This window comes from Spinacia oleracea, chromosome 1, assembly GCF_020520425.1.
Source record: "Spinacia oleracea cultivar Varoflay chromosome 1, BTI_SOV_V1, whole genome shotgun sequence".
Lineage (NCBI taxonomy): Eukaryota > Viridiplantae > Streptophyta > Magnoliopsida > Caryophyllales > Amaranthaceae > Spinacia > Spinacia oleracea.
This window is the reverse complement of record NC_079487.1, coordinates 10,222,609-10,238,616: the sequence shown is the minus strand read 5'-3', so window position 1 is coordinate 10,238,616 and position 16,008 is coordinate 10,222,609.

The following is a 16,008-nucleotide window of genomic DNA, read 5'->3' as shown; positions in this document are numbered from 1 at the left end:
GTCTTGCTTAGAGTCATTCCATGAGACATGGGTAGGTAGCCTCGCTTGGAGTCTACCATATTGAACCTTTCAAGCACCTTATTGATATAAGTGCTTTGACTGAGTCCAATCATCTTTTTAGATCTATCTCTGTAAATCTTGATGCCCAGTATGTACTGTGCTTCTCCTAGATCCTTCATCGAAAAACATTTCCCAAGCCAAATCTTAACAGAGTTCAACATAGAAGTGTCATTTCCGATATGTAATACGTCGTCGACATAGAATACTAGAAAATAATTTTGCTCCCACTGACCTTCTTGTATACACAAGATTCGTCTGCGTTCTTGATGAAACCAAAGTCACTGACTGCTTCATCAAAACGTATATTCCAGCTCCTTGATGCTTGCTTGAATCCGTAGATTGATTTCTTAATCTTGCATACCTTTTTAGCATTCTTTGGATCCTCAAAACCCTCAGGTTGTGTCATAAACACAGTTTCTATTAAAACGCCGTTTAAGAAAGCGGTTTTGACATCCATCTGCCATATTCCGTAGTCGTAATATGCAGCGATTGCTAACATTATCCGAATAGACTTTAGCATTGCAACTGGTGAAAAGGTTTCATCGTAATTCACACCGTGGACTTGCCTGTAACCTTTTGCAACCAATCTAGCTTTGAGAACTTCTAGTTTCCCATCCTTGTTCTTTTTCAGTTTGGAAACCCATTTGCTTCCTATGGCTTGGTAGCCATCTGGCAAATCGACCAAATCCCAAACTTGGTTTTCAAACATGGAGTCTAATTCAGATTGCATGGCTTCTTGCCATTGCTTGGAGCTAGGGCTCATCATAGTTTGTTTGTAAGTCGTAGGTTCATCACTTTCAAGTAATAGAACTTCATAGCTCTCGTTCGTCAAAATACCTAAGTACCTTTCCGGTTGAGATCTATATCTCTGCGATCTACGGGGGGTTACATTTCTAGATGGTCCTTGATCCTCACCATATACATCTAAAGATCTCTGAGTTTCATCCTGAATGTCATCTTGAGCATTCTCTAGAGTCTGTTGGTCGACTCAAATTTTTTCGAGGTCTACTTTTCTCCCACTTGTCATTTTGGAAATGTGATCTCTTTCCAAAAAGATACCATCTCGAGCAACAAACACCTTGTTCTCAGATGTATTGTAGAAGTAATACCCCTTTGTTTCCTTTGGATAGCCAACAAGGATACATTTGTTAGATTTTGGTTGAAGTTTGTCTGAAATTAATCGTTTGACGTATACTTCACAACCCCAAATCTTAAGAAAAGACACATTTGGAGGCTTTCCAAACCATAACTCATATGGAGTCTTTTCGACAGCTTTAGACGGAGCTCTATTTATAGTGAGTGCAGCTGTATTTAGTGCATGTCCCCAAAATTCTATTGGAAGTTCGGCCTGACCAATCATTGATCTAACCATCTCTAGCAAGGTTCTATTCCTCCGTTCTGACACACCGTTCCATTGAGGTGTTATGAGAGGAGTCAATTCTGATAGAATTCAACATTCTTTCAGATGGCCATCAAATTCATAGCTCAGATATTCACCGCCTCTATCAGACCGCATTGCCTTAATCTTCTTGCTTAATTGATTCTCTACTTCACTCTGAAATTCCTTGAATTTGTCAAAGGATTCAGACTTATGTTTCATTAGGTAGACATAACCATATCTACTGAAGTCATCAGTGAAAGTGATAAAGTAGCTGAAACCACCTCTAGCATTTGTACTCATTGGTCCACATACATCTGTATGGATTAAACCCAATAGTTCAATTGCTTTTTCTCCAACTTTAGAGAAAGGTTGCTTTGTCATTTTTCCAAGTAAACATGATTCGCACTTACCATAATCCTCCAAGTCAAATGATTTTAGAAGTCCTTCTTTTTTGAAGTCTTTCTATGCGCTTCATGTTAATATGGCCTAATCGACAATGCCACAGATAGGTGAGATATGATAAATAAAGTCCATTGACTAATCTAGCAGATCCATAAAACATCTCTTTAAAATAAAACGAGCAACTATTGTCTTTTATCAAAAAGGAAAATGCCTTAGCATCTAAGCAAGAAACATAAATGATGTTTTTAGTAAGACTTGGAACATGGAAACATTCTTCCAGTTCCAAAACTAGCCCAGAGGGCAAAGACAAATAACAAGTTCCTACAGCTAATGTAGCAATCCGTGCTCCATTTCCCACTCGTAGGTCGACTTCACCCTTTCTTAACCTTCTACTTCTTCTTAGTCCCTGCGAATTGGAACATAAGTGTGAGCCACAACCTGTATCTAATACCCAAGAAGTTGAATTAGCAAGTATACAGTCTATAACGAAAATACCTGAAGATGGAACGACTGTTCCGTTCTTCTGATCTTCCTTAAGCTTTGGACATTCACTCTTGTAATGGCCAATTCCATCACAATAAAGACAGCTTGATGTGGACTTGTCCTGCTTTGTCTTCCTTTTTGACTCATCATTGCCCTTGGACTTTCCACTTTTCTTGAAGGGTCTCCCTTTAGCCTTGAGTAAATCCTTGGCTTCACAGGCGAGTATTATCTCAGCCTTTTGGACCAGGTAAAAAAACTCTACGACTGTTTCTTCTCTTGGTTCACTCATGTATAGTTGCTTAAAGCGACCAAACCCACTGTGGAGTGAATTGAGCAAGATAGAGACTTCCATCCTTTCACTTATTGGTGTTCCTAGCAGACTTAGGCGATCAAAATATGAAAGCATAAGGTCTACATGGAACCTTAGTGGAACACCAACCCTTTGTTTAGTGCGAAGGAGCTGAACATGTGTTTCTTGGACCTCCACCCTATAACATATGTTATGAGAACTAACCTTTAGGCCAGACATTGATTCAATCAACTCATGGACATTTAGGTCCCTGTCCTCCGTGTTTCCACGACAGATATCCCTCAAATTCTTGATGAGAGTAAAAGGTTCGTCAGCTACAAACCCCTTAGCCCATTCATCAGGGATATTATTTAGCATGAGACTCATAACCTTTTTGAGATCCGCATCCCAGGCGGCATGTCTTTCAGGGGTCATGTCTTTGGCATAGTAGCTTGGCATGGGATGGAACAGTACATACTCAAATCCATTGAGTCTCACTATTTCAATCATCTTAGCTTCCCATTCAAGAAAATTTGTTAGGTTCAGCTTAACCATAAGCTCAGAACCCATGATAATGTTTTGATTGTTGTTTGCCATAGTAAAACTACAATTGAAAAAGAATAAACAAATAAATAACCATTCACAGTTTCTCTTAATAAACTTAAATTCTAGCATACATGCATAATTTATCATTTATTAAGCATTTTATTCAAATTATATATGTGCTCCGGCAGGTGTGAATAAAATGATTCCAAGATCCTTAAATCATTGAAGAATTAAGCACATTATGTATTTGGACTTAATTCTAAGAACTTATTAGGTAAACCTATCTCATTTGCCACGACATAAAAGGACTCCTTACTTATATCGTTGAGTTTCACCAAAACTAACATGTACTCACAATTATTTGTGTACCTTACCCCTTTAGGATCAATAAGTAACACCTCGCTTAGGCGGAAAACTATTACTAAGATTGATGTAAAGGTTATCCAAGTAAGTGTTATTTTGGCATGACACCTTTTAACTCAATTTTTAAAGTTTGGAACTTAAGGCTCTTATTATGTTGGTTAGATTTTAAGTGAACTAAAATCCTTAATCATCCAACATAATCAAGCCACAATCTCATGCATAATTAAGACATATTTAAAGCAATAAATAACTTAAAGCATGCATAAGATATAATTGTGATCTAGTATGGCCCGACTTCATCTTGAAGCTTCAACTTCAAACTCCGTCTTGAAAATGGATTGGAAACTCCGTCTTGAATTTCACCATGGAGGCGCCATTTTCTTAAAATAGGATAAACTATAACTGAAACTAATTACAACTATTTGATGATACGCAGACCATATTTAAAATAAAAACTTTGGTGCATTAGACCAATTTTACATTCAAATTAATGGTACGCAGACCATATTTTCTATCCTACTTGGGCCATACTAGTCACTTTCCATAACCTGCAAAACAGTACATTTACAATATACCATTCACCCATTCATTTATCAATGAATGGCCCACATAGCTGGTTAGTAGAACATATTATGCATCACATAAATATTTGCATCAATTAATCAAGGGTTCCAATAATATACCAATTATTCAATCCTTATTAACTCTAATCAAGTTGTTTTAACCTTAAAGGAATGTAGACCTAATCAAGAGTTTATGACTAAAACGCTCCCACTTAAACCAAGAAATTATTAAAATTTTAAACATAAAATTGTATTTCCTAGTCTAACCGGAAACATACAAATTTAATTAAAATTTAAAGCTTATATAAATTATTATTTGAATCCTTTAATTTATTTTCAGTTTATTAAATTAATTAATTTAAATTTAATCAAGGTTTTAATTTTAGTAAAATAATTAGTATAAATAAAATTTATAATAATTAAATTATTCAAAATTAAATTCGAGAAAAAATTAAATTACGAATTTTAAATTTAATTAAAATCGTTTTTCTAACTGAAAATCAAAATTAAATTAAAATGAATCAATCGGATCAAGACGAGGCCATGGGCTTGCGCCCATGCCCCGTCGAGTCTACGAGGCAGCATCACCCCACCCGACTGATCGCACAGCAAGGCACGAGCAGCCACGCGCAAATGCAGCAAGCCAAGCAAGCCACGCTTGCGCGCAGCAGCTTGCTCGATGTGTCTTAGCATTGCTTGCTAGGCGAGGCAGCGCTCGCTGTGTGCGGGGCAGCGCTCGCTGGTCGAGCCAGCTCTCGCTCCCTGCGCGCGCGCGCCTTGTTTCGCATGGTGCCTTGCCTCTCTCCCCATCCGCCCATGCACATCGCAGCACTCGACGCAAGGCAGGGCTACTGCCTTGTGCTCGCGTGCCACATGCTTGCTCGTTGCATATGTACCACATGGGCGACGAGCTCCCTTGCTCGTCGTCGCATGCCCGCACTATACAACACCCCTTAAGGGTAACACTTAGCGTCCATTGCTTTGTGCGTGCAAGATTTATGAGTGGTTTTTATTAAAATCAAAACTTTATAATTTAAATTTATAGACGAATTAATGAATCATATAAATTTTATAAATTTAGGGCGAAAAATCGAAAATAGCTTGCTCGATGTGTCGTAGCATTGCTTGCTAGGCGAGGCAGCGCTCGCTGTGTGCGGGGCAGCGCTCGCTGGTCGAGCCAGCTCTCGCTCCCTGCGCGCGCGCGCCTTGTTTCGCATGGTGCCTTGCCTCTCTCCCCATCCGCCCATGCACATCGCAGCACTCGACGCAAGGCAGGGCTACTGCCTTGTGCTCGCGTGCCACATGCTTGCTCGTTGCATATGTACCGCATGGGCGACGAGCTCCCTTGCTCGTCGTCGCATGCCCGCACTATACAACACCCCTTAAGGGTAACACTTAGCGTCCATTGCTTTGTGCGTGCAAGATTTATGAGTGGTTTTTATTAAAATCAAAACTTTATAATTTAAATTTATAGACGAATTAATGAATCATATAAATTTTATAAATTTAGGGCGAAAAATCGAAAATTTATTATTCAAATTAATTTCCGATCAAGTTTATTTTCATGGATTCAAATCTAGGTCATAAAAATTTAAAATTTTCCAAATTTAACAAATTTTATGGTGGTTTTTAATCATGGATTCCTAATTAAATTGTCAATTAGTTAGGAAAATCAAATCAAATTCTAAATTATTCGAATTTCAACAAATTAATTACAATTACAAATTAGGTTGTACAATTAACAAGGTTAGGCATTAAAATTGTTAAACATATACAGTAGGTCAATCATAGATTCAAGATTTATAAACAAGAATCGCAAATATTCAATTTAACATCTTAAAAATTACAAATTTTGCATCCGAAAAACTAAAACCTGCGAAAAGTCATAGTTAGGCTTCGAATTTAGGAATTCTGGGTTCGGCATCAAATAAATGATTTTAGTCAAAAATTTAAAACGCCTTTTACATGCGAAATTCACTATAAAATTATACGATTCTGATCATTATTGATTAAACTGCCGAAAATTCAGCGAACATCTAATTAAATAATCGCACGAATTTGCAATTAATTACAAAAAACGAAATTAATCACCCCTTTAATTCATTGCAAATTTATAAAATTTAACCATGTTAACTATAATTATTATGGAATTAATTAGAGGCTCATGATACCACTGTTGGGTTATGATACATATAAAGCATATATATTTCATGCGGAAAAAACCATAAAGCCAAGAATCCAAATGAATTGCCACATAACAATTAGCATAATTTCGGATGCATACATTTGTAGCGTGCCCTCCCTAGCTGCGCCCGAACCGAACAAGAACAAGTTTAGGACTCCAAGTGTAGTCCCTCCGTAGATAGTCCACAGCACGTTCGGATCCGCCTTAGATTTAATTAACTAGAATTCAACCTAAGGTTTTAAGTTATTCGAATATAATTTGTGGCAAATTATTAACTTTAGTTTTAACCTTAAAACTATATGAATACTTGAATTGATTCATTATAAATTGTGAATGCCATCACCTATTTATTGGGTAAGATTATCGGAACTAGAAACCTACTAGGATTCTATTAATCTAATCTTATTAGAATTAGATATCAATTAAAACTATTAAGTTAATGTTTAATTCAACAACTAACTCTAGTAGTTTTAGGAAATTAATCTTTAATATAATCCTAATCGCTTAAGGATTCGATGTATGCACAAACTCAACGCACACACGCACGCACATCCCACGGGGGCGCTGGGCGCGCGCGCGCACGGAGAGGGCTCGGCCCAGCAACTGCTCGCAGCCCACGAAGGGCACACGTCCTGCTGGTCTCGTTGGGCCTGGCCTTGCGCTTTGCTTGGCTGGGCCTCGCGGTGCTGGCGGGCTTCCTTGCTGTCTTGCGCGCATGGGCTTTGCTAGGCGCAGGCCTGACTTCGTGCTGGGCCTTGCGTCTAGAAGGCTCGTCCGATGTTTATTTCGTACGACGCGCTTTCGATTAATTTTCCGATTCCGGAATTCATTTCCGATTCGAACAATATTTAATATTTCCGATTCCGGAATTAATTTCCGTTTGAACAAATATTCAATATTTTCGATTCCGGAATTATTTTCCGATTCCGATAATATTTCCGATTCCGACAATATTTCCGTTTCCGGCAATATTTCCGATTCCGGCAATATTTCCATTTCCAATAATATTTTCCGATACGTACCATGTTTCTGTTTCCGGCAACATCTACGACTTGGATAATATTTATATTTCTGATACGATCCATATTTCCGTTTCCGGCAATATCATCGTTTCCAGAGTATTCATAATTTGCCTTTTGACGATTTCAGCTCCCATTGGAACCGAGATCCGTCGATTCCGAATATCCACAAATGGAGTATTTAATTCACTTAAATACTTGATCCGTTCACGTACTATTTGTGTGACCCTACAGGTTCAGTCAAGAGAAAGCTGTAGATTAATATTATTAATTCCACTTGAACTGAAGCGGCCTCTAGCCAGGCATACAGTTCACTTGATCTTACTGAATTATTAACTTGTATAATTAATTAATACTGAACCTTATTTATTAGACTTACCATTGAATGCATACTTGGACCAAGGGCATTATTTCCTTCATTAGGTGCCCTCGTCCCCATTATACTGTAGACCGACTTTCTTTGGGAGAGGTTGTTGTTTATACGGTCGCCTTTAGATTGGGTCTTAGGTTTCCTCTGCACCATTTTGTAATGGACGTTTTAGATGGTTATTACATTGGCCTAGCCTAGCTGACCCCTAATTCTTGGGCGAATGTCTTCGGTTATATTTCCAAGTGTGCGTTGAGTGACGTCACCCCTTCTTTTCCTGCTTTTGTTAGACTTGTAGATATCGCTCCTTCTTCTCGTTCTCCCCAAGGATGGTTCACCCTGTATAGCCGGCGGGGGTATAACACGCTAGTGGGTAAGTCCTCTAGCTGGGTAAGGAGGAGGAAAAAATGGTTTATTATCCGAATGGAGGACCTCCCTCTTTCAGAGCGTCTTTCACGCTGGAATTCCCGGCCTCGCTACTTGTCTAGGGCTGACGCCTATCCTCGTCTTCTGTCAAGGGAATGGAGGCTCATCAAGCCTTTATTTCAGGCCTAAATATATCGGCTGTCTGCGAAGAGTCACGCGTGGGTGCCTAATAATTGGCTTCCCCATGTAGGTCAGTTTACCAACATGGTCTTCCTTGCGGCCGTTGGTCTCTGCCCCTACTTGAATAGAGGTAGTTTTGTATTTTATTTTCCACAAAAAGCCTTTTTTTCTTATCCTTAACTGATCCCCTTGGTTTGTGTAGATCTTGCCATGAGTCGTCTGTCCCCAGAAGACAAGGGTTTGGTGGACGTACCTACCTGGTTGTCCCAGGTGTATACGGATGACATCTTCAAGGCCGTGGAGGCCAAGAAGCCGATGAGGGTGTGTCTGGTGATGCTTCTAAGGTATATTTTGTTCAATTCGATGTGTTTCTTTATTCTTTTAAAATCTATGCTTATTTGTTCACCCTTTTCATTTTTAGGAGCCTACCTCGTCGGCTACGAAGAAGCATCCTGCCTCTTCGGCAGTGGCCCCTAAGCCCAAGCGTCCCTTCTTCAAGAAGTTGGGCACTGCTGATGCTGCTGCAAAGCCGTCGGTGTCGAAGCCGTCAGCCCCTCTGGCTGGGGGAGAGGGAGCCCCTATTCCTCAAGCGACCAACCTTCCTCCTAAGTCAAAGGAGACGTCTCCAAAGGTGGCAGTCGATGGAGATTCCGCGGCCAAAGCGGCCGCTACTAAGGCGGTCACTGATAAGCTTGATGCCCTTGGCGCTTCTGCAAGTGTTAGCCAGGCTACCGCTTCCTCGTCGAGAGAGGGGAAGGGCAAGGAGTCCCAAGATCCTGTTGGGGATGCATCAATGCCTCCGCCGGCTCCGTCAGCTGGTTATTTGTTTAATACTTAGGACGTCTTGATAACTTAGTAGTGATATTGGTTCAGGTGATATGTTCAAACGGATGAGGCGAGCCGGGGTGGCGAACATTCCTCCATCCGGCAGGTTTAGCTCAGAGGAAAAGGATAAGATCCTTTCAGTCGTCTACGATGCAATTCCCGAGGAGTTTGTGAACTCGCTTCCTGGAATTGACCTGGGGTACTTTGGGGCCATGCAGTCCCTCATACTTGATGTAAGGTTTTTTTTTTTTTGAAAAGTGAATTAAGTCTGTTTTGGCTCGCGACAGCTCTTCATCCGTTGTGCCGAGGGTAGGCATTACCGCTTTGACATGCATAAGGAGATGTTGAAGCACAAGGACCAGATTGAGAATCATGAGCAGTATGCTGAGAAGAAGGCCAGACAGATCAATGAGGACGCGGATGTCCAGATCAGGTTGGAGACGGATGCTCCGAGGGAGGCTGAGGAGGATGCCCAGAACTACTAAAAGAAGTTGCTGGAGCATGAGGAGAAGTTAGCAGCGCTAAGGATGGGGTATTCCTCCGTCTCGGAGCGGGTCACCAACTTTTCTTCCAAGGTGGACACCTTGGAGAAGAAGCTCAAGGCCACCCAGGACGAGATCGAAGCTGTGCTGGGGAAGCCGCTAGTTCTTTCAAGCTTGGGGAGGAGTCCATTTTGGAGAATGCTCGGCGGGCATGGGATCAGTCGATGGATGGGAAGGACTTTTCCTGGTTTAGGCGCCGAATTTCGTACCAGATGGCCGTCTCGACGGCTCGACGCCTTGGTCTTGAACCTCCCGAGTTTTTTAGTGAGGGGGAGGATGAGGACGCAGAAGAAGAGGAGGTGAATTCCCCCGAAGATCAGGACGTCCAGGACGGAAGCTCCACGGCCCCTCATCCGTAGATTGGTTTTCTTTTTATGCTAGTTTCTGAGGCGCCGTAGGCGCTTGTAATAACGTTGATGCCTTTGGGCATTTTTATTTGGTTTTGTTGCTCCTTGTGCGCATGTATGAATATTTTGTGCCTCCTGTGCACTTGTGTTTTATTCCATTTCAGCTTATTACTGACTTTTCAGGAACATACTTTCTGGTCCAATTGTGGACGGTTACTGTAGGGGTTTTTTTTTCTCCCGTTTCCTACAAGGGGGGTTGGCACACGGCGGTTCGTTTAGAGAACCGTTGAATTGTTTTTGCACCTCGAAGGAGTCGCCACCAAACTTTATTTTAGGTCCCGTTTGTGAAGACCGCAAAATGACTCCATTTTTGGATAAGGCCTTGAATCCTTGAAACGGATGGGTGAGATCCGGGCTCGGAAACGAAAATGCTTATTCGGTGAGCTTTAGAAATATTCAAGTACGTTGGCACAATATTGTTTCGAAAATAAACCCTAAGATTAGGCCATGTGGGTTTGAAATTTAGAACAAAATAGAATTTCTAATTGTACGGTGGTCACTTTGCTTTAAAGATTGATTTAAGGAACCTAAGGCCGGTTTGTCCAAAAATATCTTCGTTAAGCGTGATGTAACCTTTGTATTTTGTGCTATTTAGCATGTTGGTGATGAAAGCGATAAAGCACATAAAGCAACATCACAATACTAAATAAAGTACGGAATTAGTAAATACAAGACCCCCTAGAAAAGGACTAGGGAGTAGGTCCACATTGCCTAGAAATGGACTAGGCAAGTAAAGGTGCGGAATTGAAAGTGCGAAATTGAAATTGCGGTATTTAAATTGCGTTATTGAAAGTGCGATATTGAAAGTGCGATATTGAAAGTGCGATATTGAAAGGTGCGATATTGAAAGGTGCGATATTGAAATTGCGATATTGAAAGGTGCATAATTGAAATTTGTACTTGAGCACATGAGATTCGAACGCCAAGCGGCTCCTTAAAAATAAGTGCGCCCGACACGAATTCAAAGCCAAAAATCTCAACTTGGGAGAGGTTTCTCAACCTAAATGTCCTAGATTTTGCATATTGAACTTGAAATTGAAAGCTTGAATATTGAAAGGTTTGAACTTGAAAAGCTTGAAATTTTGACTTGAAATGATTGAAATTTGAACTTGAAATGATCCTAGTTTAGAGAGGTAGTTATGAACAACCCTAAGCATGGTGGGATCTTTGAAATTCGAAAACTTGAACTTGTATATTGAAAAAATGGAGTCTTGAATCTCAAAAGACTAAACCTTTAAATGCTAAAAGGTGTCATCTTTGATTACTCCACACTTGAAGGTGATTCTAGTTCAAAGAGATGAATGTAAACAACTTTGAACATCCTTGAATCTTGAAAGTTTGTATTTTGTATTTGAAAAAGTTTGCATTTTTGAAAAAGCATGTATGATTGTTGCAAGTGGTGTTTTTTATGGCAAAAAACACCAACTTGCTAATCATTTGAAATCAAAATAGCATGATTGATTGAAATGGGATTCGGATTTACCTAGTTAGGCTTAGGCACGAGCTCCCTATTGCTTTTGAATTTAGGAATTTTTGTATGTGTTTTTAAGGAGTTTTGGAATTTGTATTGTGAGGAGTAATGTCGAAATTACGACATTGTATGTGTTGTGCTCCCCTTTTTTCGATGGAAATGAGGGGTATTTATAGGAGAAAAATGGTGCAAAACGCCAGCACACGCCAGCGCCTGGCGCCAGGCCAGTGCTGAGCGCTGCTGACGTGGCATGAATGCCGCCAAAAAGGACGGAAAGATGCCGTCCTTGATTTGTCTTGTATGGGTGTACCTTCGTACGAATAGTACGATGTTTGGCGTGTAGTGTTTGCTTGGAGGTTAAGACTTGAATTTGCGTCTAAAAACAAGCCTTTCTCGGGTTTTTGAATTCCGGTTTTACGGGTCGGGGCCCGGCATGCTCGGTTTTGTGGGTCGGCGCCCGAATTTGACTTGCCTTATATGATTTTGAGTGGAAAAGGCCTAGTAAGACCAATGGGATTTTGAGTGGAAAAGGCCTAGTAAGACCACTTTGACTGAGCGTTCGGTTAGGAAAGCGCAAGTCAAAGTATTTCGAAAGGGACGGAGAATGGTCAAGATGTTCTGCAATCGAGACCACTCTTTGTTCGACGGTACCTGCATAAAACATGCGTTAGAAAAAGGATAGAGTCTACCTCGGTGCGGTTGGTGATGACTCCGACTTGTACTTGTATTTTTCTGCCTTCAGTTCAGGACGGAGCTTGGCATCGAAAATTTGAATTTTTGAATCTTGAATTTTGAATTTTGACACCCGGAGTTAATCCGTTGGGATGTGCTTTGCTGGGGATAAGAGCTTTTTACTGGCCCTTAAAATCCTGAACTTCGACTGACTTTCCTGGAGCTTGGGTCCGTTGGGAGTTGGGCGCCTGAGTCGTTGTATTTGTTGGACTTTGTATTCTTCAAATATACATATGTTTGCACTTGGAGCTACAGGTGTATACCCGTATTTTTGATGGATGGTTCGATGCGATGTTTGATGCTTGGTGCGGAAGACCGTAGCAGCAAAGGACGTGCAATCAGCACGGGAGACCGCGCACGCTGCAGTCTTGCGCATGCAGCAGGTCAGCGCACGACGCTGGCGCGGTGCCTTGCGCTGGGATGCACTATATAAGTGCCCCTTGCCGTGCCATTTTGAGGCACATTCACTTGAAATTCTTGCTTCTTTTCTCTCAAAGGTATATTAGCTTCTCCCCTTGGTCTTGTTCTTGCCTTGTCCATGTAAGTTTTTCATGTTTTTGCTTATGAAATAACTCTAGGATTGCATGTATGATTTTCTCGTACTTTGAAATGATGCTTGTATGCTTAAGCTTTGAATCTTGTAGAAAACTGTTTGATAGCCACTTGAACTTGAACTGTTGGAACTTGTACTTTTGAAATTTTTTTGAACTCTTATCTGCTTCGGCATGGATAGCCTAGGCGTTGATGTAGAACTTGAATACCTGCTTCGGCTTGGATAGCCTAGGCGTTGGTGTAGGAATTGTATACCTGCTTCGGCGTGGGTAGCCTAGGGGTTGGTGTAGAACTTGTACCTTGAATTAGAGGTCCACTGGGGATTTTGTTTTGAATTTTGTTTTTTTGACTTTGTTTAGGCTAGTATAGGATAGCCCCAAGTTTAGAATCTTGACTCTTTGTATGCTACTTGATTTAGTATGCCTCGTCACACTCGGAGAAAGCTCGCTGAATCATCTGTGGTTCGAGCTGCTGAGGAAGACGCTTCGGATGATGAAGCGGCTGCAATAAATGCGCCAGGTGGGGGTATGGTTCCCCGAGATGCGCCTGATTTCCCTGGTGCTGGTTGGACCCCTTCCGACCTGGTGTTCCGGCGGGATTGGCACTTGTCTCAGCGGCCTCGCGCAAGCATGGTGAGTCTTGTACTGTGTTTTGGGTTTGTACTTTGTACTTGTATAGGTCTTGAGCTAACTCGTTCACCTGTAGGCCGACGGGAAGCCGTTCCGTACTTACTGGTCCTTGGTGGAGGTTCAAAGGGCCTTTAAAGCTCTCCGTGCTGATGCAGAGGCTATGGAGATTTGGTCGCAGATGGGCCTGGCCGATTTCTGGCGCACCATGGGAGGTTCCCCGAGGAGAACGGGGATTAAAAACCGTTTGTGGGCTTTGTTAGAGCTGTGGTGGGATACCACCAACACTTTCCACATGGCATGGGGGGAGATTACTATACCCCTCTTGAGTTTGCTATGATTACAGGTCTTCCTTTTTCTGAGAGGAATGTGACCTTTGATTCTGAGCTGACGTGGCGCTCGGCCGCTGCCAGGGACTTGCTCGGCCCTGTTGTTGATTTGTCAGAGGACGACTCTCACGCTTCTGTGACGGTGCTTGTGGATGCTATATGTGGTGAGGGTGTGTTTGCGGAGCAGAGGGTTAGGCTTTTCCTCCTTGTCTTGGTTAGTAGAGTGATTGCCCCGAGTAGGAACAGTCGGGTGCATATTAGCTTCTTGTCCGCTCTGAGGGACTTGAGAGCTGTCTCGAGTTATAACTGGGGTGGTTTTTCATATAGCCACCTCTTGTATGAAATGGGGCGGGCCTCCCGGACTGCACTGGGGAGTGACCCGAGCATGGCTGCTCTGTGGAGCGTGCTGGAGGTATTCGAGACTCCTTGTACTTTGTACTTTGTATTTGTATGCTTGTATCTTGAACTTGACTGAAGTTTTGTTTGTTCCTTGAAAGATTTGGATCTATGAGCACTTTCCGACTTTGGCACCGGAGCGTACTAGAGATGCGGCTTACCCGTATGCTGCCTCATGGATAGGAGCGGTGCGCGTTGGTGCGTCCCTTGGAGAGTTTTACCTGCTGATAGGGTAATATTCTTGTACTGTTTTGCTCTCTTGTATTTGTATTTTTACTGTTGCCTGAGTTGTCCGCTTTATAGGTGGTATGTCGTCCTTTTGCCAACGCGGTTGTACCTGCCTCAGCTGCTCGTGCCCATTTCCTGTCTGGGCGGAGGGTTTTGCTTCCATGATTGTACCGCCATATGTGGTATCTGGGGGAGCGAGTGTCCCTTCAGCACAATTCGGGGGAGAGACTCATCCCCAAGGACCCACCAGGGTCCATGCTGGTGTTGGATGAAGAGTTGGCCCGGTTCTATGCGGAGGGTAGGAGCGAGGCTGTTTGCCGCTCTTGGAGGGAGTTTGTACACAGGAAGGGGAGCTATGATGACTTCCTGAGGAGGCTGGCTCTACCAGTACGCTTTGTACTGCCGGTGAGCTTTTGAACCTTGCATTCTTGTATTCTTGTATTCTTGTATTGATTGGATGATTGTATGACTGTATGTAGGAGGAGGAGGTTGATCCTGAGGACATTCCTCATGCTGATAGGATCCTCCGCTATGAGAACTCAGACGGGGAAGAGGTGGTGGAGACCATTCCTTGGGCTTCTCCTCCGCACCGGAAATCATATGATGCTGTACCTGAGCATTACGCCCCTGTAAGTACTGTTGCATTTTTGAAACTGTTTGTAACTTGTATTTGGAAATTGATCTTGAATTTTGTATGCAGGCGCCTCGGGCGAGAGTGCGTCGCTGGATGCTCTTGCTTGATTCTTGGAAGAGGCAGTGCGCCAAGCTGACCCGGAAGCTTGCTGGCCGGAATAGAGAGGTACCTCACTTGATCTTGAAACTTGTATACTGGAAATTCCAACTGGGAAATTGATTCTTGAAATTGTATCTTGTATAGGAGCGCCGTCGAGACTGTAGAGACTCTGTTGACAGGGAGCTTCAGGCGGAGACGTCCTTGGGACAGGAGGGACCAAGCTTGGAGCTGGGATAGGGGTCCGGTGCTGGTGCTCATCAGAGGCATTCTGATGCTGAGTGGGGAGCTTCCCCTTTTGTACATGTTGACCCCACCAGGAATTCATTTGGAGGTGCTAGCGGTTCACGACCCTTTGTTCCTCCTTCCGGCTACTACTTCGGAGGAAGTGGTCCTCAGCCTTGGGGTGCGGGTTTATGGGCTTGCTATGCGGAGATGGATAGGATGCGCCAGGCTCAGATGTTTGGGTCGTACCCGTATATGCCGATGTCGGCGCCTTATCAATATTCCTCTCCTCAGCAGGGAGTTCATCCCTCCACTGGCACACTTCGTATCTCGGAGGAGGATCCTAGTACCCCTGGGACGAAGCTGGATCGGGAGCTGGAGCGCCTTAGGAGGCGTAACAGGGACAAGGGGCCTGTGGTTGACATCATTGCTGATGATGACTCAGACTGACCCTGCATGGTAGCGAGTTCCAGATTCCCTGGGTTGATTTTGTATAGGCTAGATTGTATTGTGTTTGTATGGCTTGAAACTTGAATTTTTTGTATGGTTTGTATGGTTTGTATGGTTTTAAACTTGAATTGGTTTGTAAAATTTGAAGGTTGGCTTTTGCATGTTTGAATGCTTGAAATTAGTATGCGTTGTGTGTGCCTTGAAATTTTGTAGGTATATGCATGCATGACAATTTTGCGAAAAATTTTGAAAAAATTTGCCCATTTTTTCGGGTGTATGTACCCACTATAA